The sequence below is a fragment of the Equus asinus genome, chromosome X, assembly GCF_041296235.1.
Source record: "Equus asinus isolate D_3611 breed Donkey chromosome X, EquAss-T2T_v2, whole genome shotgun sequence".
Classification (NCBI taxonomy): Eukaryota; Metazoa; Chordata; class Mammalia; order Perissodactyla; family Equidae; genus Equus; species Equus asinus.
In genome coordinates this window covers 77,437,252-77,464,195 of record NC_091820.1, presented here as the reverse complement: position 1 = coordinate 77,464,195, position 26,944 = coordinate 77,437,252, and positions in this window count along the sequence as shown.

Sequence of the window (26,944 nt, the reverse complement as noted above, 5' to 3'; positions counted from 1 at the left end):
AAGGAGAGAGGGATGAATAGGTGAGCACAGATTTTTAAAGCAGTGAAAATATTCTGTATGATACTGTAATGGTGGATGCATGATATCATACTTTTCCCCAAGCCCATTGAGTGCACAAAACTAGGAGTGAAACTTAACGTAAACTATGGACTTTACTTAATAATATTGCATCAATATTGACCCATCGATTGTAACAGTTGTGCCACACTGATGCAAGATGTTAATAACAGGAGAAAGTGGGGGTGGGGAGGAGAGAGTGGCATATAGGAACTCTTTACTTTATGCTCAATTGCTTCTGTAAACCTAAAACTGCTCTAAAAAATGAATTTAAAAATATACATATTTCTTGATTTTTTTAGCTTCTTTAGAAGGTTAACTACGATTTAGGCTCAAATTTTGGAGAGAGTTTTTTTTTTTCTGATTTGTTCCAGTTTTGAGTTCACAAACTACTCTAATCTTGACGTTTATACTTCATCAGTCTCTTGGTTTAGCTGTTTATAGTCTTCCATCAGCCGATACGGCAAATCTTGGCAATCTTGAAATCCAAGTAAAAACTTTAAAATAATCATTAGTGTTTTGCCCTCTCTGTTTATTTTGCTCTGTTTGTGTATTTTAAATACAGCTACACTACTGTTCCCTCCACCTCTAGCTTTGTATTTTTTGTTACTTAGTGTCAACTATGATGCACAAAAAGGAAAATAATTAGTATATCTGCCCACTTTTCCTTTCCTGGTTTATTCATTCTGTCTCTGATAATCATTACTTAATATTTAAAGCCCTTGCAGGATTCACCTGATTATGATTCATTTTTTTTCTTTCACTTAACAAAACTGTGATAAAAAATGACATCCTTTGGACTGTGGCATGGAATTTGAAAGGCTTTGTTTCTATTCTTGATCTTTCTGCTAATGATCTTGGTAACCTTGGACAAGAAGCTTTTATTTCGTTTCTAACCTTCTGGAAAGTACAAATGCCATGTGTCTGCTTCATAGCTTTTCTATCTGTAATGCTCCTCAAACTAAAGCCTGTAGAAATATGGATAGTCTTAAGTAACTTGTAATCTTGCTATAGTCTTAGTTTTATTGTGTTTTTTGCAGTGTAGATAGGTCTTTATATTATCCTAACTATATGCTGGTGTCTCATCTTTCTGCTTTCTTCCCTACATCTTTCCAAAATCAATTCGAAGTCTGGCATTAATCTTAAGAGCCTGACAGGGGATCTTGTGAATTTGTCTCCCTTTGATGAGACTCCAGAGCAGACCACTGTGAACTGACACAAAAGATGCCGTTGCTTGTGCTTAAATTTTTAAAAATCATTTGCTATCCTAGGGTTAATTAAACAAGGAAAGGGGCAATGAGCTTTTAAAACATGATTGTCCCATAAGTTCTAGAGCATGAGTCAAACTCCTATCTATAGGGACCTTGGAGGTTTCAATTATCTGGATATATGACAATTATGAGTGGTGAGACTGTGACAGATTAAGTCACATGCCCCATGTAAAGGGGGCGGCTACTCCTGAGTCCAAGCTGATTGTTGCCATGACTCTCAGTATTATCACATCCTTTTATTTTTTTCATAGGATTCAGGAAATGTAATTTTTAAATTTAAAATCATAATTTTTTGAATGTTTAAATTAATTTTACAAATATTTGGGTCAAACAAAATGTACCTGTGAGCCAAATTCAAGCCATGAGCTAATTCAAAATTTTAATACACTTTCACAATATTTTCTTAAACTTAAAACACACATTCTCCCCATTGTAGGAGTGTAATTGAGGCCTATACAGTGACATAGATTACCAGGACGGAGTCACATAGGGATGAGGACTAATTTCTCTATCTTACCAGATCTTCGTCTTTGAAAGAATTTTCATAAAGAAGAAAAAGCCTGAATTAAAGAACAATGCACTTTTTCACATAAATAAATATCTAAAAGAAATTACATGGTCATATAAAATACAATTGGTACCTAATATATAAGAATAGAAACAAAAAGATTTTCCCCACCCTGAGCCTCTAGTCCCAACCCCCAGAAATAGTCATTATCAAGTCTCTAACATATCCTTTCAGAAACTTTATTTTTATAAATAGATTCCTACAATGCATGCAGCTCTTCAAATTATTATTTTCACTTAATGGCAATATTTACTGGCCATCTTCCAAATCATAAAATATACATTTACTTCCATTCATTTTAATGGTATTCCATCGTATGCCTGTACCATAAATATACTAAATCAGTCCTCTACTGATAGACATTAATTTTTGCCAGGTTTTTTTTAACAATTATAGATACAGTAGTGATGAAGATCCTTCTATGTATATGTTGGCAGACTTTTGCCTGCATTTATATAGGATAAATTCCTTACAGAGGGAAAGTATGTATTTTTAAAAAGATGCTTGTTGCCAGACTGTGCTCCAAAATAGGTTACACCAATTTACATTCCCAGCAGCAGCAGATGTCGTATTTAGTCATACTTTTTCCAATACTAGAGAGTAATCTATTGGCCACGAACATTCAGCATGCCAGGTGCATCAATCGGTATGTCTCACATAGAGAATGAAGAGAATTATCTAATCTGGTGAGTTGTTCAAATGAGATCAGTTAAAACAGCTTCAGTTATTTTAATCCTCCTTATGGCTTTGTGTCATGTGTTGAAAGTTTCCCCCCCACTCAGATTATTTAAGAATGCAATCCATGTTTTCTAAAATAGATTTTTAAGCAACTATCTTTAAGCATCTGTAATGAAATAATTAAATTTTAACTCAACTCTGAGTCAAGTAAAATAATCTTAGATAATCTCGATGGAAGAAGTCACACATAAATCTTCGCAGACTTGCAAATGTCCTAATTCAATGCCTTTTGAATAAAATTAAAAGTCAAATGGGAGACTGTAAGAGTGTTTTCCCAGAACAGCAATGGAGAATTTATATAATTGTCATATGAAGATCTTTTAACAACACCCTAATAAGTTACACAAAGGACAATTTCCAAAAGAAGAAATATAACTGACAATAAACATAAGAAAATACATTCATTCAAATTAATAATTTTAACAACTTAAATTTACCATGTTTTACTTATATAATTCTTAAAGTGAAAATAGTTGCTACTGTTCAGTGCTGGTAAAGATGTAACGAGATGAGGGCCCAGCCTGGTGGCACAGTGGTTAACTTTACATGTTCTGCTTCGGCAGTCCGGGGTTTGCCACTTCGGATCCCGGGTGTGGACATATGCACTGTTCATCAAGCCATGCTGTGGCAGGCGTCCCACATATAAAATAGAGGAAGATGGGCATGGATGTTAGCTCAGGACCAGTCTTCCTCAGCAAAAAGAGGAGGATTGGCAGCAGAGGTTAGCTCATGGCTAATCTTCCTCAAAGAAAAAAAAATTGTAACGAGATGATATCATACATTGGTATAGCATTCAGTTAAGCTTCAAGCCTTTCCAGTATCCAGATTTAACCTGAATTTCTCTAGGCCCCAAAAGCCAATTGGAATAAGCAAAGTCACATTAGCATCAAGACTCAAATTATCTTGACTTTAGGTTCTTTTATATTCAGATTGATACTCCAGTTCACTGCATAATCTGCCTCTCTTATGCAAGCATTTATGAGAGTTCCCAGGCAGTGTTCCATATGTGCTCAAAAATTAGATGATATCCTATGTATATTCTTTCTCTTCTACGAGATTTCATCTGGAAATCCACCACATTCATCCAGCATTCAATGTACGAGGTAAGCAACCAACATTTGAAAGAATGCTCTGTTTAGGGGAGTGCTGCATTCATGCTCAAGAAACAGACTCCAGAACCCAGCAAGAATCAAGATAATTGAATTTAGATAACTATTAGAAAATTGCCCCAGACTATGGATCCCCTCCTCCTGCCATTATCCCTCCTTATGATAAGGAGATAAAGTTGAAAAGAGATTACTGCAAAGAAAGTGAAATATATGTTAGATGATACAGACTTTGATCCTGTGGATTAAGGAGAGTTTTCCAAGAAGTACGATTGACCGTCCTAGTTTGGGTTTATATACACAAATCTAACAGTACTGTTTAAACTGGTTTAATTTTGCTGTTGCTAACAATGAACTCAGAAATAACAATGTTCAGGTAAAAATCAATAGCCGTAGGATAATAAGGCCCACATCACCTTCTTAGAAGAACATCAGGCTTACTCCTTAATGTAATTTCAGCAAAACTGTCAAGATCAGTACTGGGGGAGGCAGTGAGGAGATTAAAGATCAGATTTAATATGTGCAAATTTCCACAGAAAATTATCAGATCAAGAAAAATATATTTAGAGATTAAAGTCATGGATTTATAAGGTTATCTGTTTGGTTAGGTGGGTTTTTTTTTAACTAACTCTTCTTTCTTGATACAGCATAATAGAAATAGATGTTAATATTTCTATCTTGGTTAGTGAAACCAAACTTAAATGTATACCTAAGAAATGTCTTTTGCCCTGAATCTGCGTGATCCAATAATTATTAGGTCTGAGAAAAATAACTCTAATTTTGAGCAATTTCTTCCCCTTACCCAAATCTGTTTGAAACTAGAATTAATATCTAAGAATTTTAGCACTATAAAACTATTTAAATTATTATATTCTTAAGCTTTTTCTTATTCATACCTGTGCCTGATTGAACCATCCTTGAAAAAGAATATGCAAAGGAGAACAAAAGAAACCTTGCAAAGTAATTCTTCTTTGTAGACAAAATGCAAACTATATTAGAAGATTATTCAGAATTCAATAGTTCTAGCATTTTCTTAAGATTAGATAGGATGCTTTAAAAGCAATAATTATAGTCCAAATGATTGTTCGATGAGTCTGTCTAACACAAGTTACCAGAGTTATAAACAACAAAAACTATCATGTGCTTAATAGAGCAAAACTGTTGAAAAGCAACTCATTTATATAAAGCTATACAACACAAGCAGCAAGGTCATGACTTTCTTATTGATGTTGTGAAAATAACAACTGAAATCCAACCAATTACATTGCTAATGGGTGGAAAAGTACAATGTATAATTTGATCTAAGAAAGCCCTAATTGTCTTAATCCATATTTAGCAACAGTAAAGAGATAGACGCTTTTGCACATCACGAAAGGAACTGATGAAAAGGAAAGGTCTAAATATTTAGTGGAAGTCAAAATTTTGTGGCATGCTTTGGTTTTTCCAAAAACTGGAAGAGCAATATCTAGCAATGTGCTTTCTAAGTTTGAGATCTTTTTTTCTCTAGTTTCTGATACTTATGCATAAAATGGGGCATCAGTCTTTCACCACTCTGCTGGGTTATCAGATATATCCAGTAGGACCTAGATATGCTTCGTTCAGTTGTTAAATATAGTTCTGTTCTATTTACTTGCCTCTTTTATACCAAAACTATTTTACACTATTCTACACAAGTTAATGAACAGAGTGCACATCAACATACAATAGTTGCTCCTATATTCCTGTCTTGATATTTTTACTAGATATCTCCTAACTCAAAATGGCAGAATGTAGCCCCTCTATATATTCTACAAGATAGGGAGAAAAAACAGGCCCACAGTAGTGTCCCTTAATTAACACTTCTGCCAGAAGGATGACGTTGCACAGTAAATTGACGTCATCATGCTGCAGGCAGCCCAGTGTTTCGTTGGTTCTCATCCTGGGCGCGGACATGGCACTGCTCGTCAGGCCACCCTGAGGCAGCGTCCCACATGCCACAACTAGAAGGACCCACAACGAAGAATATACAACTGTGTACCGGGGGGGCTTTGGGGAGAAAAAGGAAAATAAATAAATAAATAAAAAATCTTTAAAAAATATATATATATATTTTTAAAAGCTACAGTAATTTAAACAATATGGTACTGGCATAAGGAAAGACCTATAGACCAATGCAAGAGAATAGGAGTCCAGAAATAATACCACTCATATATAATCTAATAATCCTTGGCAAAGGTGCCAAGAATACACAATCGGAAAAAGACATTCTCTTCAAATGATGCTGGAAAAACAGATATTCACATGCAAAAGAACAAAATTGGACCATTATCTTACACCATAAACAAAAGTCAACTCTAAGTGAATTAAAGATTTAAATGTAAGACCTGAAACTAAAACTCTTAGAAGAAAACAGAGCGACAAAGCTTCTTGACACTGGTCTTGGCAATGATTTCTTCAATATGACATCAAAAGCACAGGAAGCTACAGGAACACAGACAAATCAGAATAATTAAACTAAAATTTTCTGTACAGCAAAGGAAACAGTGAAATTGCAACCTATGTACTAGAAGAAAATATTTGCAGACCACATATCTGATATGTGGTTAATATCCAAAATACATAAGGAATTCATACAACTCAACAGAAAAAACGCACATGACCCACTTTTAAAAATAGGCAAAGGATTTGAATAGATATTTCTCCAAAAAGACATATCGAATTGCCAACAGCTACATGAGAAGGTGCTCAACATCACTAATCATCAAGGAAACGCAAATCAAAATGACAATAAGATATACCACTTCACACTTGGATGGCTATTATAAAAAAGAAGAAGAGTACAGCGATACATGTATCTTTTCAAATTAGTGTTCTCACTCTCTTTGGATAGATATCCAAAAGTTGAATTGCTGGATTTTAATGATAGTTCTATTTTTAATTTTTGGGGGAACCTCCATGCTGTTTTCCATAGTGGCTTCACCAATTTACACTCCCACCAGCAGTGTATGAGGGTTCTCTTTTCTCCACATTCTCTCCAACACTTATTATTTCTTGTCTTTTTGATAATAAGATGTGAGGTATTTCCTTGTGGTTTTGATTTGCATTTCCCTGATGGTTAATGATGTTGAGCATCTTTTCATGTGCCTGTTGGCCATCTATGTGTCTTCTTTGGAAAAATGTCTATTCAGTCCCTCTGCCCTATATTTTGGATATTAACCCCTTATTGGATATATGATTTGCAAATATCTTCTCCCATTTGGTAGGTTGTCTTTTTGTTTTGTTGATGGTTTCCTTCACTGTGCAAAAGCTTTTAGTTTGACAACTGTTTTCAAAGACGTGGAGAAAAGGGATCTCTTGAAAACTGTTGGTAAGAATGTAAATTGGTGCAGTAACTATGGAAAACAGTATGGAAGTTCCTCGATAAATTAAAAGTAGAACCACCATATAATCCAGCAATCCCACTTCCGGGTTTATATCCAAAAGAATTGAAATCAGGATCTTGAAGAGATCTCTGCACTCCCGCGTTCACTGCAGCATTATTCACAATAGCCAAGAGGTGGAAACAAACTAAATGTCCACCAACGGATGAATGGCTAGAAAAAAATGTCATATATACCTACAATGAGATGTTATTTAGCCTTAAGAAAGAAAGAAATCCCACCATTTATGACAACATGGATGAACCTGGAGGACATTATGCTAAGTGAAATAAGCCCACTACAAAAGCACAAAAACTACATATATCACTTATCTAAAGAATCTAAAATAGTCAAACTCATAGAAACAGAGGGTAGAATGGTGATTTCTAGGAGCTGGGGGAGAGGGAAATGGTGAGGTACTAGTCAAAAAGTACAAAGTTTCCACTTTTACAAGATGAAAAAGAGCATGAGATCTACCGTACAACACAGTGCCTAAAGTTAACAATACTGTATTGTATACTCAAACGTGCTAAGAGGGTAGATCTCACATAAAGTATTTCCACAATAATAATAACAATAAGCTGGTTATCTAGGCTGTTTACAAATCTACCTTAGTCTTCATTTCCTGTTTGAATTGAGACTGGAGATCAGCCAGAGTTAAAAATTTAAGGTCTAGGCATGAACCTAGCACTGCTCATCAAGCCACACTGTGTTGGCATCCCACATAAAATAGAGGAAGATTGGCACAGATGTTAGCTCAGCTTCAATCTCCCTCAAGCAAAAAGCGGGAGAGTGGCAACAGATTTTGGCTCAGGGCTAATCTTCCTCACCTCCCCCAAAAAATGTAGGGTCTTATTAGATCTTTTTTTTGAGCATGTGTCTTGCACTGGAAATGTTTATGGCTTTCTAAATTCCTTAATATACACAGACACTTTAGAATACCCTAATTTCCCAAAGAAAGTCTCTCCCCAGCTTTTCTTCCAGTGCTTTAGGCAATCCATTGTCTCAACCGTAATCTTTGCCCCAGATAACCACTGGTCTTTAGTTCACCTTACAATGTTTTTGAGCAATGCATTCAAATATAAAGCTTGCCACGTTTCATCTCTGAATGAATTCTGAGTTAGGCAAAATATAGATGAGTGCCTTGTGTCGGTCCTTCAGGTAGCCTCTTGACGGGTTAGAACAGGCAAACACAATAACTTGTCAATAAGGTATGTTCTGATTCCTTTGGAACCAGGGACCAGGGTTCTACACTGGGAATGTGTCTTCAAGACCATCTTTTAGCTTGGGACAGGGTGGGGCAAAAGCAAGTAAAAATGCCACAAATCTCTCGTCGGGGCAGAGGAAAATCCCCTTTCTTTCCTTCTTGTGTTCTTAAGGCTGGACTAATAGTAAAATTGATGTAAGATTAGATTAACAGGAGCAAAACCCAGTTTAATATGTATGTATTGGAGATCATAAAGAAATGATGCTCAGAGAGTGAACAAAGAGGCAGTATATATATCTTTTACACGAAGAAACATAAATTTGTGAGGAATGACAGCACAAAGAAACAGGTTTGGGGTAAGTAGTTAGTGAGGAATTTAAGCAGAGTTTAGGCTTGAGGTAGTAAATTAGCAAGATTTGTTGATGCAGGCTTCTCGGCCCTGAATTCCTAGTCTGGAGATGATGCCCTTTCACGTAGGAGATTTATTTTCTGCTTTCAGGGGGAACAGACAAGAGGGTCAGAACGCCATTTTTGTTTCTCAAGTAACTTTCATTCAAAATAATCAGTATGTTATTATGGCATATTTTGGGTGGACTGTCCTTGGCCCCAACACTTTTTAGCCATTTTCAGTTGCCTGTTTCTTGATTTTGCATTCACTTGGTTGCTGGAAACCCTTGACTGTTTTCCAGAGTTCTGACAAAGCTGATTCTGACAGTTTCTGCTTTTTTAAAAAAGAATATTTCTGTGGAGGGGCTGGAATTTGGAGCTGCCTACTCTGCCATTTTACTTATTTCACTCCCCATGAGAGCGTTTATTTTTAAATGGATGAAAGTTGAGAATATTTTAAAGCTGAAGGAAAGAGTCAGTGGAGAGGTAAAAATTGAACATATAAAAGAATAGAAGATAATTGATGGAGCAAGTTCCCAGAAGAGGTGAGAGCTAAAATGTGAAACGTTATTAGGCATAAAGAATTGCAGCTCTTTGATTCACATGTGATTTTAGATAAACTTTTTTTTAATTTATTGAAGGAATTAGACTGAGGCATGAAGTATAAAGCACTGCAGGCTGTATATTACTATTACTTTTTTTAAAAGAATTCTCAGGGGAAAGTTTAAAGATTTATGGGGATTGAGAATTCAATAAATGAGGTTTCTGAAGAGGCAAGACTTTGAAGTAAAAATTGAAGCAGCAATAGATTTTACATAAAATAGTTAAAGTTTATTGAAATTCCTTTTTCTGTAAGGATGGCAAAAACTAAAGCCAAAATTGCTTGTATACAGATTTGGGGAGAGTGAGGATACAAAGTACACTCATGAACTCTTTGTGGGGTGTACATATTTAGAAGTCAATTCAGCAGTTTCAAGCCTAACTTAAAATGCCTTCTCCTTTTGACTCAGCAATTATATTCTAGGAATGTCTATTCTTGCAAGTTTGCACAAGAATATATGTATAAGGATGTTCATTCCAGCCCTGTTTGTAAGGCAACAATTCCAAGACTACCAAGACATCCAGAAATATATCAATAAGTGAAAAAATTACCCACAAACCAGATGTGTAATTGGATCCATACTGTAGTGTATATGCCTCTGTGTATAGGTTCATATAAGCGCAAAAGGTCTAGAAAGATCCATGCCAAACCTTTAACTGTCATTCACCCTGGGGGATGAGATGGAAGAAGAGTACTTCCACTTCTTACTTTATACATTTTTGCAGACTTTTATTTTTACAATGATCATACGTTACTTTTTAATTAAGTATATATATATATTATATATATATATTATGATTGCAAATATAAGTATCACAATGGATAGCACAATATCTTTATGCTATTTATCGCCAACCCAAAAAGGATATATTAATTGCCAAGGCTTGGGATAAGAAGTATAATATGGCAGGAGACCTGACCCAAGCTTACCTTCAGCAACTATGGCTAAAAACTAGATTTTTTTAAAAAGCTATATAGTTCCTATTTGGTGAGAAGTAAATTTATCTGTTTCTTTTTTTTCTTTCTTTTTTTCTCTGTGTATTTTTCCCTCCAACCCAGAATGAAAGGATAAAGCTTATTTGGTATGTAAAAAGTTCTTTTTGAAAATATCTAAATATTTTCATAGGACTTCAGAGCAGTTTTCAAGTTTCTTAAATAAATATTCTGTGTGTCTTGCATGTGATTTTCCCTCGGCTGTGTTAACACGTGATCTCTGACACTGAGCTCACAAAGCTTGCCATCTTCTGTTTCTGGTAGTTTTCCCACATATACTGCACGAGTATGCATATTCATTAAGAAATAAAATATGTAATTCAGGACTCATTTTTATCTGCGTGATTTTGATCCCTGTATTCTGGTTTAAAACCTACTACTCCTACATTGTTCTGGAAATCATTGATTTCTGTCAGTAGCTGACGATTCCCTGAGCATTTTTCTGGTAAAATCTTACTGATGATGTCATTCTATACCCAACTAATCTGGTTTTCTGAAGCAGTTCTTCTGCTGAATAGACCAATTAAAGAAACTTATATCACTTTCTACAGTAATGGGAGAAGTTTTTTTAACTTCTCTGAATTTCTTTAAGTATGATTTACAGATCAAATTATTTCCCTTGCCTGGATTTCTTGTCGCCATCCTCAGTCAGTATACATTATACAAGGTACAAATCATCCCCAGTTCCCATTTCATTTGTGCAGTTTCTGGCAATGAAGGACCAAGTTGATTTCAGGGCTTTAGACATTGAAATTAGTTGAAGATTTGAAGCGTGTTTTGTTCCCAAAGCTTAAATTACTCCTCAGTTTTGATTAAAATCTGTCATAGTTACAATGAAAATGAAGCAACTTAAGAATGCACCATTGCTACTATGTCCAAGAAACTGTCCAAATAAACAAAAACATCCTTTACTCATTCTCAATTTCATGCATTTATCCATATACATCTTGCACTCACAGATAGTTTCAGAAGCACGTTCTCTGAATAGACAAATGCACACTTATTCCAGAAAGTACGTACAATTTATGTGCACATAAAAACTTACTGCACAATACTTACTTCAGGAATCTGTACTTTGAAAATAGGGTTCTAGCCTCAGGCAATGTCATAGATGAATGCCCTGCAAATTATTCTATAGTAAAATTGGAAAATGTCAAAATGAGAATATGATGTTAGATGTTATAAAAACATGAAATTCCTACAAATGCTAGAGCACACCTATATTTCTTTGGGGTAGGCATTCTTGACTTATAATTTATATATAACCCTAGACTTATTCTTGTCAGAGTTCAAATATTACTAGATTGCCCCAATCTGACATTTACCATGCAAATTGTTAAGACAATATTATAACCAAAAATTACATAAAGCCACCAGAGTACAGGGTACTACTATTATTATCTAAAATGCATGTGTACTCAGCTCAGAAGCCATTTATAGCTATGTTTTCCTGGCTGTAAAATGCTACAAATTTTCCTTTTTTGAATAAGTTGAGTGAATAGACATGCACTATAAAGACTATACCTTTTACAAGAGATACACTTCTAGTATTTAGAAATTAGATTTCTGTATAAAGATTATCGATGATAATCACATTATCAGCTCTTGCTCTGTCATCTCCCAAGTTCTATTAAATTACTCAATAAAAGACAATAACTAGCAAAACCATTGAAAACCAAGGATATGGAGCAATTCAGTTGTTCATACCCTCTTACACTCCTATTAACTCTTACACCAGTAGAGGTAGACGGACAAACATATAGGTAGTCTAAAGTAGTCCACCAATGAAGGAAAACAGCACAGGGAGCAAAAATGTAGCCATGAAGAGGCTTCGCCCCTCCTATATCAATTGCCCACAGGTTTGTAGCAGCCATCTATTCAGTTCCTGCAGCAGCCAGAACTGCTTCCCCTCACAAGCCCACGGGTGACTCTGCCTCCATCCAATTGGAAAGAACAATTCCCAACGACCAACACAGAAACGAGGGCTGTAGAAGCAGAACACGCCAGCTTTTCTACGTACTGGATATAGCCAAAGAATGACATACTACCCAGGATATAAATTGTTCTCCTCACAGGAAATAAAGAACAAACAAGCAAGCAAATAAAAAGTCTACACAGTGAAGACAGGATAGTCTTTCCCTCAGTTCAATAGAATTGCGCCTTTTGGTAGTCTACTGCAGTGCCACTCACTAGCTATGCAACCTTGAGCAAGATCCTTGATCCTTCTGAGCCTCAGTTTCGTCTTTACAATGGATATGAAATGACTCCCAGTCTTAAGTGAATTATGAGAAATATATATTAAAGTGATGAACATAGAATTTGGCTCATATTAACTGCCTAATAAATACTGTTTTTCCTTCTTGTGACATGTATTAACCATATTTGCAGCATTGCTGTGTACATGGTATATGTTGGACCTAGATTCCTAGAACTGTGATTTAATAATCTTATTTCCAGGAATCTAGTTTAAGGGAATAATCAGATTTTGGAAACTCTTGACTCACATAAATGCTTCCTGCAATGTTATTCAGAACAGTAAAAGTGTAAATATTTTAAATGAGTGAAAATAGGCAAATACAATGAAATATAACAAGGCTATTAAAAATATGATTATGAGAAGTTTTCAGTAGCGTGGGAAAATGTTAAATTTATAATATTGCTTGAAAAGTAAGATAAATACTTTATATAAGTGAAAAATACATTACAAACAACTGGAAAGAAAATAGTAAAATGTTAATATTTTCTTTGAGTGGTAGGAAGTAGGGTAATTGTATTTAGATAAAATACTTTCCTATGATGTTCGAATTGTCTATAAGAAACACATATGACTTTTATGACTAAAACACTGTGAAAAATTAATACAGGCGAGTGCAAACTATTTGTCTCAGATAGTGTGGTTTTACCTGAAAGTTACTCTAGACACCTGCATTAGTCGGCCAGGGCTGCCACAAGAAAGTACCACCGACTGGGTGGCTTGAACAACAAACTAGTTTCTCACAATTCTGGAAGCTAGAAGTCTGAGGCCAAGGTGTTGGCAAGGTTTGTTTCTTCTGAGGCCTCTCTCCTTGGCTTGCAGATGACTGTCTTTTCCCTGTGTCTTCACATGCTCTTCCCTCTGTACGTGTACATGTCTGTGTCCTAATTTCCTCTTCTTACAAGGACACCATTCGTACCGGGTTAAGGCCCACCATAACGATCTCGTTCTCACTTCATGACCTCTTTAAAGACCCCATCTCCAAATCCAATGGTATTCTGCGTTACTGTGAGTTAGCACTTCAACATATGAATTTGGAGGGACATGGTTCAGCCCATAACAACACCCCTTACTAGATCATTTTTAACCACTTACCTGAACTGACTTCCCATTTCATAAAGGAGTCAATGTCATGAGCAAAATACAGCTAACACGATTTCCTGGAGTCAACTGATTTGCTTTTTTATCCCAACTATGCCACTTAGTACTCATGTACCCTCCAAACATCAGTTTTCCGATCTGAAAAATGGGGGTGATAATATCTGTCTCATAGGATTATTGTGAGTATTAAAAGAAATATGCTATATAAGACAAATATCACAGCGTCTAAATGAAAGTAAACATGAAACAAATTTAACTTTCTTTTCCTTTCTTCCATTAGTGAGAACTGCTTCAACATCATCTTCTCAACTATAGAACTTACCAAATTCATTCCTTCTTCCTGACTCTTTTCCCTGAAACAAAATACTGTACCCATGTTTTCAGTTCCACTAACTCCAGCCCCTTTTCGTAGTTGGCTCCATAAAAATGAGCTTGAATTCATAGCTCAGGTCTTTCATTCTGTGTGATCTTGGGACAGTCAGTTAACCTCTCTGAGTTCAGTTTCTCATCTGTAGAATGAGGATAATAATACCTCCCTCATAGGTTTGTTGTGCCTGACTGCAACCCAACATCTATAAACATTTTGTTGAGTTAATATTGATAATAATAGCAATTAACACTTATTGAGCATTTACTATGTAACGGGCAGTGTGTCAAATATTTTACATACTTAATTTGATTGAATTTTAACAAGAATCGTAGCAAGTGGCTCAACATACTCTCTTTATTTTGCATAAGCTGTAACAATATGGCCTTGTTCATCTTGTAACCAAAAAACTCTTATTAATAAAGTAGCCAAATTTTTTTAACATCCTGACAGGAATATAATTTGTGATAAAATGTCACAAAATATTACACCAAATTAAGCATAATCTATCTTGATATATATTTAATTCCCATTTTGAATCCAATGCCATAAGATATTTTCTTGTAAGAGTGAAAAACAAAATTATTTATATATTATATAAAAACCACAGTGCATAGCCCTGATGTCCTCACTTCTAACGAGAGAACAAGAGGCAGCTTGAAGCGATGGGAAATTGGCGTCAAAAGATCAGAAAGGTAGGGACAGTGCTAAAGAAATGAACTGTTCTTTGTTTATCCAAAGATGAGTTATAGTCAAATTCACACACAAACACACATAAATGCAAAAGGTGTTGTTTCATTGTTATTAAAATTTTAATTTTTTCTGGATTTTTTACAGCTTCTATTTTTCCTCCATTAAAATATTCTAATTTGCCTTCCTGCTGAGGCCCATTCCCAATACTGAATTCTTAGTATGAAGATAGTGGACCAAATTGAATAAAAAATTAATCTCTCATTCTAAATAAGAAGAGATGTAACCCACGTATTGTGTGATTATCAGGACTATCACATCGCCCACCACCTTGGATATTACACACTACTCCAACGACATTTTGTTGGCAGATCTTACTCCTTCTCATCACTTCTTTCTCAGTGTAAATGTTTAAGAGTAAGAATGACCGTAGGAGCATTTTAAGGAAAACCAATTTGCCTTCTCTGCTCATCCTCTATCTTCGCTTTGAGCCCATAGTAATACCCTAAATAACACAGTTCTTCTAGACACTAATTTCTTTTACCTCTCAAACGTTTCTTATATATTCTCTTCTCCATTCACTACATCCTCCATGCTTAATCCACAATGATATTTCTAAAATTCAAACCTGACCATGTGCCCACCCCATTTACAACCTGTTAAACACCCTCCACCATTGTCTTCAGGACCAAGTTCAAATTCTTCAGCTGGCAAGCAAGGTTCTCCATGTTTTCAGGCCTGCACATCTCTCCTGCCTTTCCTTTGTCTCATCACTCTCAAAAGCACTCCTTGCCTCAGAGCTTTTGAACTTGCTGGAATTCTCTCCTTCAGATATCAGAATGGCTTGTACCCTCATCTACGTTTCTAGTCAAATACCACTTGTCAGGACACAGGACTGGGACTAGGGTGAGGCAAGCAAGTTACCCAGGACACAAAATTTAAAGAGATGCTCACTCTCAGGCTTGTGCAAGTGCAGGGTCAGCAACCGTGAGTGCCTCCTTAAATTTTGTGCTCTGGGTGCCTCCCATGTCTCACCCTACTCCCAGCCTTCCCACTCTACACTCCTTAATATTGTAACCATGTTCCTGACACAACTTAGCCCTCCTCCCTTGCTTTATTTCCCCATATCATTAATCACTATCTGACATACTTATTTACTTATATATTTGTTAATTTTGCATCTGCTGACAATACAATGCAACCTCTATAAAGACAGAGTTTTCTTAAGTTTTGTTGACTGCTGTATATCTAGTGCCTAGAACAGTGTCTGGAGCACAGTAGGTGCTCAACAAATATTTGTTGAATGAAGGAAGTACAAATCTACTTGTAATTTCCACAACCACCTCTCCATGACTTGCATATGCTGTTCCCTCTGCCAGTAATATCCTCCCTACCTCAATACACCAGATTAGATCCTATAAGCTCTTATAAAAAGATTCAAATCACTTTCTTTTGGAAGCCTTGCCTAACTTGCATTAAGGTTAATTAATTGCCCCCCTTCTGCAACCCTCATGTTGTCACAGTATATTATGGTTGTGCTTCTTGTCTATAGTCTCAACTAGACTGTGAGTTTCTTGAAGGCAGTGAATCCCTGGCCAGGATGGCTTGGCATAACACAAAGTGTTTTGAAGACCCTGAGACATGAACTAGAATCCTGGCTTAGTCACTCACTGGACAAATCACTTAATCTCAGGGAGCATCAGTTTCCTCATCTAACAAAATGAAGACAATTATGCATGTTTTATATTGAGGTTATGAAGGTGAAACAAGGATATGTGCCTAAAGGACCTAGCATTTGCCAAACACATAGTACACACTCAAAAAAATCTCCCCCCACAAGCTCTTAACAGAACCCCAGTTATAGAGCAGGTACCAAGTACATGTTTGAATCAATAAATAAGCACTTCCCCTTGCCTGTCCATGTCCTCACAGGTTCATGTCCTAGATCTCCCTCTCCGTGGTGTTCCAGAGGCAGCTCATACCAGTTTAAAAGAGCTGATTGTGTACATGTCTTCTCAATTTTGTGTTCAGTACTGTCTCATTGGTAGCTTGAAGTCGGCAATGGTGGGAGTATTTACACAATGGAAATCATCAAATGCTACAAATCAAGGCTTTCTCCTTTCCCTCCCAAATCATTTTATCAGCACACCACTACCCGATGCAACTTATATACAGCAATATAACAATGGATAAGGAAGACAGCGGAGATGATAATGACTATAATTTATATAACCTATGGTAAATAGAGTGGACTTTGGATGTCCATTAAAATATAAGAGCCTCTAGGTGCGAAAAATGTTGGCTTTCTATAATTCAAATATATTTTCAACAAAAAAAAAATTTTGAAAAAATACATAGTGATTTGTGCCAGACGTATTAATTATATGGGGTCTGGAAAGGAGCAAAAATTTGTGGCAGGTATAACCCCTCTCTAGGAGTTAGAGCGATCTGTGTGATCTAGAGCTAGAAGTAGAGAAGTCATATGGCATTTGGGCCTCAGGGACCCCATCTAGTAAACAGAAATGCTATCTTTCTTGATTGAAGTCAGTCATCCATATCTGACGCTTTTGAAGTCCTTTCTGGAAGCATAGTATAATAGACAGACCCTGGACTAGAACTTGAACTCAAATTAAGAAGACATCACTCTCTAGTCTTAAATCTGCCACTTGCTAGTCGGGTGTCAAGATAGATCACAATTAAAATGGGATACAAACTCATGTCTTCTGCCCTCGATGGGACTATTGTGAGGATAAAATGTAATGATGCACTGGAATATTTTTTATAAACCTTAGCATGCTATTTACATTATTAATATGATGATAAGGCTGTGACTGTGTGATCTTTGATTCATTTTACTACCAAATAAATTGTCTGCCAGATGAATTTCTGCCTCACTAGGGGGCAGGTTGAAAAAATTGGTAATTGCTAATGAACTTTTTCAATAATTCTTGGCATTGGAAAAATAAACCATACTCAATCCATGTCAATTTTCTTTCTTAATCATAGTGACTGATGAAAATCTCAGGATCTCGCTCTCTTTTCTGCTGCTGGTTGAGAGAAATCGTTCTTCTATCCTGATATCTCTAACAGCTCCTCAAAATAGTAGTTAAGAAAACGGAAGTGCGAAGGGAATTACTTGTTGGAAGGAAGGCTCAGTCCTGCCTCATATTGTGGCTTTTCTAGCCACATTTATTACAGGTTTTGTCAGATTAAAAAAGATTATGGACTTACTGGAGAGTTAACTGTTAAGTCTATTGTCTTTGTTGTGTAAATGCAGTCCCTGCCTTCTCAGAGTTTCTCATATAAAACAGGCACCAATGATTCATTATAGCCGTACAAACACTTAACCAGACCATAAAGGGACGGAACGTACTTGATGTTAGTATAAAGAGAAACAGGATAAGCAACAGAACCAACAACAAAGGGACTTTCTCATCTAGGTTTTACATTACCTGGGAGGCTGACTTCTGGTTCAATTCCCAGTTCTTTAACTGGCACAGCACACTGCCTTGGGCCAATCACTCAACCTCCTTGTGTGCTTGACTCTCTGTGAAGAGAATGAAGCAAAGACACAGCTTAATGTTTATGCAACACTTAGGTCTCCTGGAAGCATAATGCCACCGTGTATTGGTGGTAGAGATAAGAAAACATACTTTTTAAATTTTAGCTACGATTCTGTAGATTCTTAGCGTCCACATGAGAGCGTCATATTTGAAGTTTGATACACAATTACAAGTCTTACCCTTGTAATGGCAAACAGTCAAATTGATATCATGCTGCCCAGACTAAAGCAGTCACCAGCTTCTCTTCAAGGATACAGACATTTGCCTTCTGTTAGTATCTCTTTCAAGAGCATAAAAGAGCCTCATCCAATCGTGTGCAGAAAAGGTCTGAATGTTCATCCAGGGTCTTGATACAGTAAAAATAAGCCTACTCATCCCCAGACTGACCTAAGCTGACTGTTGCTGGGCATTACAGAACATAATAATACTGGGTATTTAGGAGCATGCAGCAATAGTCAATAAAAATAACTGTCATTTATTGAGTGACTGCAATATGCCAGTTCTTTATCTAGAGTCTTATGTAATCCTCACAGCTACTCTGCAAAGTTAGTATTATTTACCTTCACATGTGAAAACCCTAAAGCTCAGAGAGGTAAAGAAATTTGATCAAGGCCAAAAAATTAGTAAATAACAGGCTGAAATTCATATTAGAATCCAAACCTTTTAGATTCCAAAACCCATGCTCCTAACCAGTAAACCACACTACTGTCTTGTCCGGGATCTGCCCAGTTAAAGATCAACTCCATTTCTTGATATCTCAAAGCATTTTTAACTTATGTACGCAGAGGAGATTTTGATGACAACTTGGAATATCCAGTCTAAACCTTCAATAGACATGTCTCTGAAGTCTTTCTGATGAGGATTTTTAGGCTGGTTAATTTTAAAACTACAGATGAGAGGCAGGCTCCGAGGAGTGGAATTTGCTTGCCCCTTTGTTGGGAAACATTTACATTTCTAAGGGAAACCTCTATCTGTAAAGATGCCTCTCTCTCTGTGCCAGGAAGAAGGGGGATGGCCTTATCTCTAGAAACTCTTAATACCAGAGGCAAGAACTTAAGTTGGTTGCTGTCTGGCAATCTCATGTAACCGATTTAGGGTGGTGGCTTCTGACCTTTACTTAATCCGATTTGATTCTCGTCTAAAAGTCATGGGATCACCCAATGTCCACACCCCACCTGCACTGATACCATTTTAACTTTTTTTCATGTTCTTTCCTTTGTCTTGTAAAGAGATGACTCACATACCCATGCCTTATAAAATTAGCCCCAACCCTCAACTCAGGGCAGCAGCAGCGGCTCCTCCTGCCTGTGGGCCCTGTCCCCACGCAGCAGCCTGACTGCCCATGGGTCCTGTCCCCATGCTATTCCACACTATTCTCTAAATAAAAGAGCACTACTGCCAGATCTTGAGAGTCCAAGAAATCTTTCTTTCGACTTCTTGGCTCACCGACCCCGCATCATTTCTGCTAAAGGTTGACAAATAAAAATGGCAAATAATAGGATATATTGGAGTATATGAGGAAGCCATTTGGTATAAACCTAATTTGGCCTGACTTTGTTTTTCCAAAAGGGCCTGACTGTGGTCATTGAGCATGCATTGTATATACATTTCCTATGGCAAGAACAAAGGCCCTTGAGATAAAGGTGCAACTTCCCTCCCCCTCCCAACGTTGGCATTTCCTTAAAGATTAAGCATCTTTCCTTAGGCTAGGAACTGATTGCTGCACTCACCTTTGACCACCCAGCTCACCTGTGACCACCCAGCTGGAGACAACAGACTGCCACCCTGCTGTGTTCACCGAGACAGCAGACCTACCTGCTATTTCCTTCAATCGCTGTGCCGACAGAGCAGTCTCGCGGCTATTGTAAAAGGGACATTTCAATCCTATGTGAAACATCCTCTCTGGGGGTATATAACCACTCTGTGCACCCCACTTCTTTGGTGCCCTTTCTTCCTTCGGGAAGAAAGGCCCCAGGCCATGGTCCTCAGATTTAAGCTCAGAATAAACTCACCCAAATTTTCATTTATAGATTGGTTATGGATTATTTTCATCGACAAAGTAATACCAGAATTTAGGACTACACTTCTTTGATCTGTTAAGACATTATAGTAGGACGCGTGGGCAAGTATCAACAAGATAGAGAATTGTTGGGGAATTTTTTTTTCTTTACTTAGGACAAGTTTTCTTCAACTAAAATTTTATAATGAGATGGAGAAAAATATAGTCACTGGAACCCTCTGTAAGGCAAGGACTGTATTTCTCTGGAAGAAATTCATTGACAAAAAACTTTGGGGCATAAATTGAGACAGAGTTTTATGTTACATAAATTGTTCACTGTAAGGACATCTGAGAGATGGAGCAACTGAAGGCATGAATTCAGAACACACTTGACTTGCCAAGCTTTGCATTCTGTTGCAAGGCTGCGACAGCCTGGAAGAAGAGATGCCTTAGGCTTTGCACAACGGTGCCATCCAGTCACCAGGCCTGCACTCTTGAGGTTGTATTCACCCTGAGACGACATGCTTTTCTAATTTGTGCAAGGATACACTATAGGTTAGAGAAAAATAGTGATCCCTTCTAAATCTGTGTTTTTATTATTTTATTTCTTGAGGGTTTTTTTATTTTATTGAGGTCATATTAGTTTATAATATTGTGTACTTTCAGTGAACATTAATATATATCAGCTTCTGTATAGATTGCATCGTGCTCTCCACAAATAGTCTAGTTTTTATCCAACACCATACATAGATGCCCCTTTAACCTTTTCACCCACTACCCGACACGCTTCCCCTCTGGTAACTACTAATTTGTTCTCTTTATCCATGTGTTTATTTATCTTCCACATATGAAGGAATTCATGCAGTATCTCATGTCTGGCTTATTTCACCGAACATCATACCCTCAAGGTCCATCCGTGTTGTTGCAAAAGGCATGATTTTGTTTTTTTTATGGCTGAGTAATATTCCACTGTATATACACCTCACATCTTCTTTATCCATTCATCAGTTGGTGGGTACTTGGGTTGCTTCCATGTCTTGGCTATTGTGAATAATGCTGTGATGAACATAGGGGTGCATATATCACTTTGTATTGCTGATCTTGTGTTCTTTGGATAGATACGCAGTAGCAGGATAGCTGGATTTTTTTTTTTTTTAAAGATTGGCACCTGAACTAACATCTGTTGCCAATATTCTTTGTTTCTTCTTCTTCTTCTTCTTCTTCTCCTTCTCCTTCTCCTTCTCCTTCTCCTTCTCCTTCTTCTTCTTCTTCTTCTTCTTCTTCTTCTTCTTCTCCTTCTCCTTCTCCTTCTCCTTCTCCTTCTCCTTCTCCTTCTCCTTCTCCTTCTTCTTCTTCTTCTTCTTCTCCCCAAAGCCCCCCAGTACATAGTTGTATATTTTAGTTGCAGATCCTTCTGGTTGTGCTATGTGGGACGCTGCCTCAGCATGACCTGACAAGTGGTGCCGTGTCCGCACCCAGGATCCAAACCAGTGAAACCCTGGGCCACTGAAGTGGAGCACATGAACTTAACCCCTCAGTCATGGGGCCAGCCCCTATATGGTATTTTTATTTTTAATTTTTTGAGAAGTCTCTGTACTGTTTTTCATAGTGACTACACCAGTTTGCATTCCCACCAGCAGTGTATGAGGGTTCCCTTTTTCTCCACATTATCTCACAACACTTGTTATTTTTTGTCTTATTACTTATAGCCATTCTGACAGGTGTAAGGTGATATCTCTTGTAGTTTTGGTTTGCATTTCCCTAATAATTAGTGATGTTGAACATCTTTTCATGTGCCTCAGCCATCTGTATATCTTGTTTGTAAAAATGTCTGTTCAGATCATCTGCCCAAGTTTTGATCAGATTTTTTGTTGTTGTTGAGTTGTATAAGTTCTTTATATACTTTGGAAATTAACTCCTTGCCAGATACATGATTTGCAAATATTTTCTCCCAGTTGGTAGGCTGTCTTTTCATTTTCTTCGTGGTTTCATTTGCCTTGCAGAATCTTTTTTAGTCTGATGTAGCCCCATTTGTTTATTTTTTCTTTTGTTTCCCTTGCTTGAGTAGACGTGGTATTTGAAAAGATACTGCTAAGACTGATGTCAAAGAATGTACTGCCTATATTTTCTTCTAGGAGGTTTTTTTTTTAAGATGTTATTTTTCCTGTTTCTCCCCAAAACCCCCCAGTACATAGTTGTGTATTTTTAGTTGTGGGGGCTTCTAGTTGTGGCATGTGGGATGCTGCCTCAGCATGGCCTGACGAGCGGTGCCATGTCCTTGCCCAGGATCCAAACCGGTGAAACCCTGGGTCGCCAAAGCAGAGCACGCGAACTTAACCACTCGGCCACGGGGCTGGCCCGTTCTAGGAAGTTTTTGGTTTCAGGTCTTACATTCAAGTCTAATCCATTTTGAGTTAATTTTTGTGTATAGTATAAGATAATGGTCTATTTTCATTCTATCACATGTGGCTGTCCAGTTTTCCCAACACCATTTATTGCAGAGACTTTCCTCTCTCCATTGTATGCTCTTGGCTCCTTTGTGGAAGATTAGCTATCCATAGATGTATGGATTTATTTCTGGGCTTTCAACTCTGTTACAGTGATCTGTGTGTCTCTTTTTGTACTAGTAGCAGGCTGTTTTGATTACTATAACTTTGTAGTATATTTTGAAGTCAGGGATTGTGATGCCTCCAGCTTTATTCTTTCTTCTCAGGATTCTTTTGGCTATTCAGGGTCTTTTGTTGTCCCATACAAATTTTAGGATTCTTTGTTCTATTTCTGTGAAGAATGTCATTGGGATTCTGATTGGGATTGCATTGAATCTGTAGATTACTTTAGGTAGTGTGCACATTTTAACTATGCTTATTCCTCCAATCCATGAGCATGGAATATCTTTACATTCCTTTATGTCTTCTTTATTTCTTTCAATAGTGTCTTATAGTTTTTGGTGTGGGTGTTTTACCTCCTTGGTTAAATTTATTTCTAGATATTTTATTCTTTTTGTTCCAATTGTACATGGGATTTTATTCTTGACTTCTGTTTCTGCTAGTTCATTATTACTGTATAGAAATGCAACTAATTTATTTATTTTTTTGAGGAAGATTAACCCTGAGCTAACATCTGCTGCCAATCCTCCTCTTTTCGCTGAGGAAGACTGGCCCTGAGCTATCATCCGTGCCCATCTTCCTCTACCCTATATGTGGGACACCTACCACAGCATGGCCTGCCAAATGGTGCCATGTCTGCACTCTGGATCTGAACCGGCGAACCCCAGGCTGCCGAAGCAGAACATGCACACTTAACCACTGCGCCACTGGGCCGGCCCCACAACTAATTTTTGTATGTTGATTTTGTACTGTTTAACTTTGCGGTAGTTGTTGATTATTTCTTATAGATTTCTGGTGGATTCTTTAGGGGTTTCTACACATAGGATCATGTTGTCCACAAACAGCAAGAGTTTCACTTCTTCCTTTCCAATTTGGATTCCTTTCATTTATTTATTTATTTTCGCCTAATTGTTCTGGTCAAAACCTCCAGTACTATGTAGAATAAGAGTGGCAAGAGTGGGCACCCTTGTCTTTTTCTTGCTCTCAGAGGGATGGCTTTTGGTTTTCACCATGAAGTATGATGTTGGCTGTGAGTTTGTCATACATGGCCTTTACTATATTGAGGTACTTTCCTTCTACACCCATTTTATTGAGAGTTTTTATCATAAATGGATGTTGGATCTTGTCAAATGCTTTCTCTGCATCTATTGAGATGATCATGTGATTTTTATTCCTCATTTTATTAATGTAGTGTATCACATTGATTGATTTGTGGATGCTAAAGCATCCCTGCATCCCTGGTATAAATCCCACGTGATCATAGTGCATGATCCTTTTAATGCATTGCTGTATTCCATTTGCCAATATTTTGTTAAGGATTTTTGTATCTATCTTTATCAGTGATATTGGCCTGTAATTTTCCTTTGTTGTGTTGTCCTTGTCTGGTTTTGGTATCAGGGTAATGTTGGCCACATAGAATGAGTTAAGAAGCATTCCAATGTATTCAATATTTTGGAATAGTTTGAGAAGGATAGATATTAAATCTTCTTTGAATGTTTAGTAGAATTCTCCAGAGAGGCCACTTGCTCCTGAATTGTTTGTTTTGGGGAGGTTTTTGAATCTCTTTACTTGTGATTGGTCTATTCAGATTCTCTATTTCTTCTTGGTTCAGTTTTGGAAGGTTGTATAAGAATTTATTCATCTTTTCTAGGTTATCAAATTTGTGGGCATATATTTTTTCATACTATTCTCTTATAATCCTTTGTATTTCTGTGTTAATCATTGCAATTTCTCCTCTTTAATTTTTAATTTTAGTTATTTGAATCTTCTCTCTTTTTCCGTAGTGAGTCTGGCTCAGGGTCTGTCAATTTGGTTTATCTTCTCAAAGAACCAGCTCTTAGTTTCAATGATCAATTCTATTATTTTTTCGGTCTCTATTTCATTTATTCCTTCTCTAATTTTTAATATTTCCCTCCTTCTGCTGACTTTGGGCTTTGTTTGTTCTTCTTTTTCTAGTTCCTTTAGGTGTAGTTCAGGATTAATTATTTGAGATTTTTCTTGTTTGTTGAGGTAAGCCTGTGTTTCTATAAATTCCCCTCTTAGTACCACTTTTGCTACATCCCATAAGACTTGGTATGTTGTATTTTAATTTGTCTCCAGGTATTTTTTGATTTCTCCTTTGATTTCTTCGTTGATCCAATGTTTATTCAGTAACATGTTGTTTAGTCTCCACATATTTGTGACGTTCTCAGCTTTTTTCTTGTAGTTGATTTCTAGTTTCATAGCATTGCAGTTGGAAAAGATGCTTGATATGATTTTAATCTTCTTAAATTTATTGAGGCTTGCCTTGTTTCCCAACACATGGTCTCTCATTGAGAAGGTACCATGTGCACTTGAGAAGAATGTGTATTCCACTGTTTCTGGATGGAATATTCTATATATATCTATTAAGTCCATCTTGTCCAGTATTTCATTTAAGGCCACTGTTTCCTTGTTGACATTATGTCTGGATGATCTATCCATTGATGTAAGTGGGATGTTGAAGTCCGTTACTATTATTGTGTTGCTGTCAATTTCTCCCTTTTGGTTTGTAAATAGTTCCTTTATATACTTTGGTGCTCCTGTGTAAGGTGCATATATTCATAAGTGTTATGTCCTCCTTTTATCATTATATACTGACCCTATTTGTCTCTCATTGTCTTTTCATCTTAAAGTCTGCTTTGTCTAATATAAGTATGGCAACACCTGCTTTCTTTTGATTGCAATTTGCTTGGAGTATCGTCTTCCATCCCTTCACTCTGAGCTTATGTTTGTCTTTAGAGCTGGGAAGTGATTCTTGGAGGCAGCATATTGTTTCATCTTGCTTTTTAATCCATCCAGCCACTCTGTGTCTTTTGATTGCAGAATTCAATCCAATGTTTCTTTTCCCTTGTATTTCTGATTCCCATTTCAGTTTGGTTGTTTTCTGTGATGGTTTTCTGATTTCCCTTTACTTATGATTTGTGGCTCTGCTCTGATTTCTTTTGCTTAGTGGTTACCATGAGGTTTCCATAAAAGAGCTCATAGATGAGACAGTCCTTTTTCTGATAGCCTCTTATCTCCATTAGCCTAAGCAGGTTCCATCCCTTTCCTCTTCCCCCTTCTGAGTTATTGTTGTCACAAATTATTCTTTTTTCTGTTGTGAGTCTGTGGCTAAATTGAAGTGTTTAGAGTTATTCTTGATGCTTTCCTTCTCTTTATCTTTTATGTTATAATTAAGCCTTTGGTAACCTATTCTGATATAGAGCTTAAATTTTCTGATTCTATCTATCTATTTATTTCCTTGGTCAAAGCTTTGTAAATCTTTGCTTTTCAGCCTTACATATCCTGTAAGGCAGGCCTATTGCAATGAACTCCCTCAGCTTTTGTTTTTCTGGGAAAGCTTTTATTTCTCCATCATATCTGAAGGATAGTATTGCCAGATAGAGTATTCTTGGCTGAAAGTTTCTGTCTTTCAGGATTTTGAATATATCATTCCATTCTCTCCTAGCCTGTAAGGTTTCTGCTGAGAAATCTACTGAAAGCCTGACAGGGGTTCCTTTGTAGGTTATTTTCTTCTGCCTTGCTCCCCTTAAGATTTTTTCTTTGTCCTTGACGTTCACCAGTTTTACTATTACATGCCTTGGAGAAGGTGTTTTTGCGTTGATGTAATTATGAGTTCTATTGATTTCAAGTACTTGTCTCATTTCTTCCTCTGGTTTGGGAGGTTCTCAGCTATTATTTCTTTGAACACGCTCTCTGCTCCTTTCTCTCTCACTTCTCCCTCTTGAATACCTATAATCCTTATGCTGCATTTCCTAATTGAGTCAGATATTTCTCGAAGAAGTTCTTCATTTTTAAAAAATCTTAGTTCTATCTCCTACTCCACCTGAAACATTTCTATATTTCTATCCTCTAAATCACTAATTCTGTTCTCCATAACATCAGCCATGTTTTTTGTGGTTTCTAGATTATTTTTTGTCTCCTTAATCTTGCTCTTATCTCCAGAATTTCTGGTTTTTTTTCTTTTTTTTTTTTTAGAGCTTCAGTCTCTGGTTAAGTCTTCCTTCTGCTCATTAA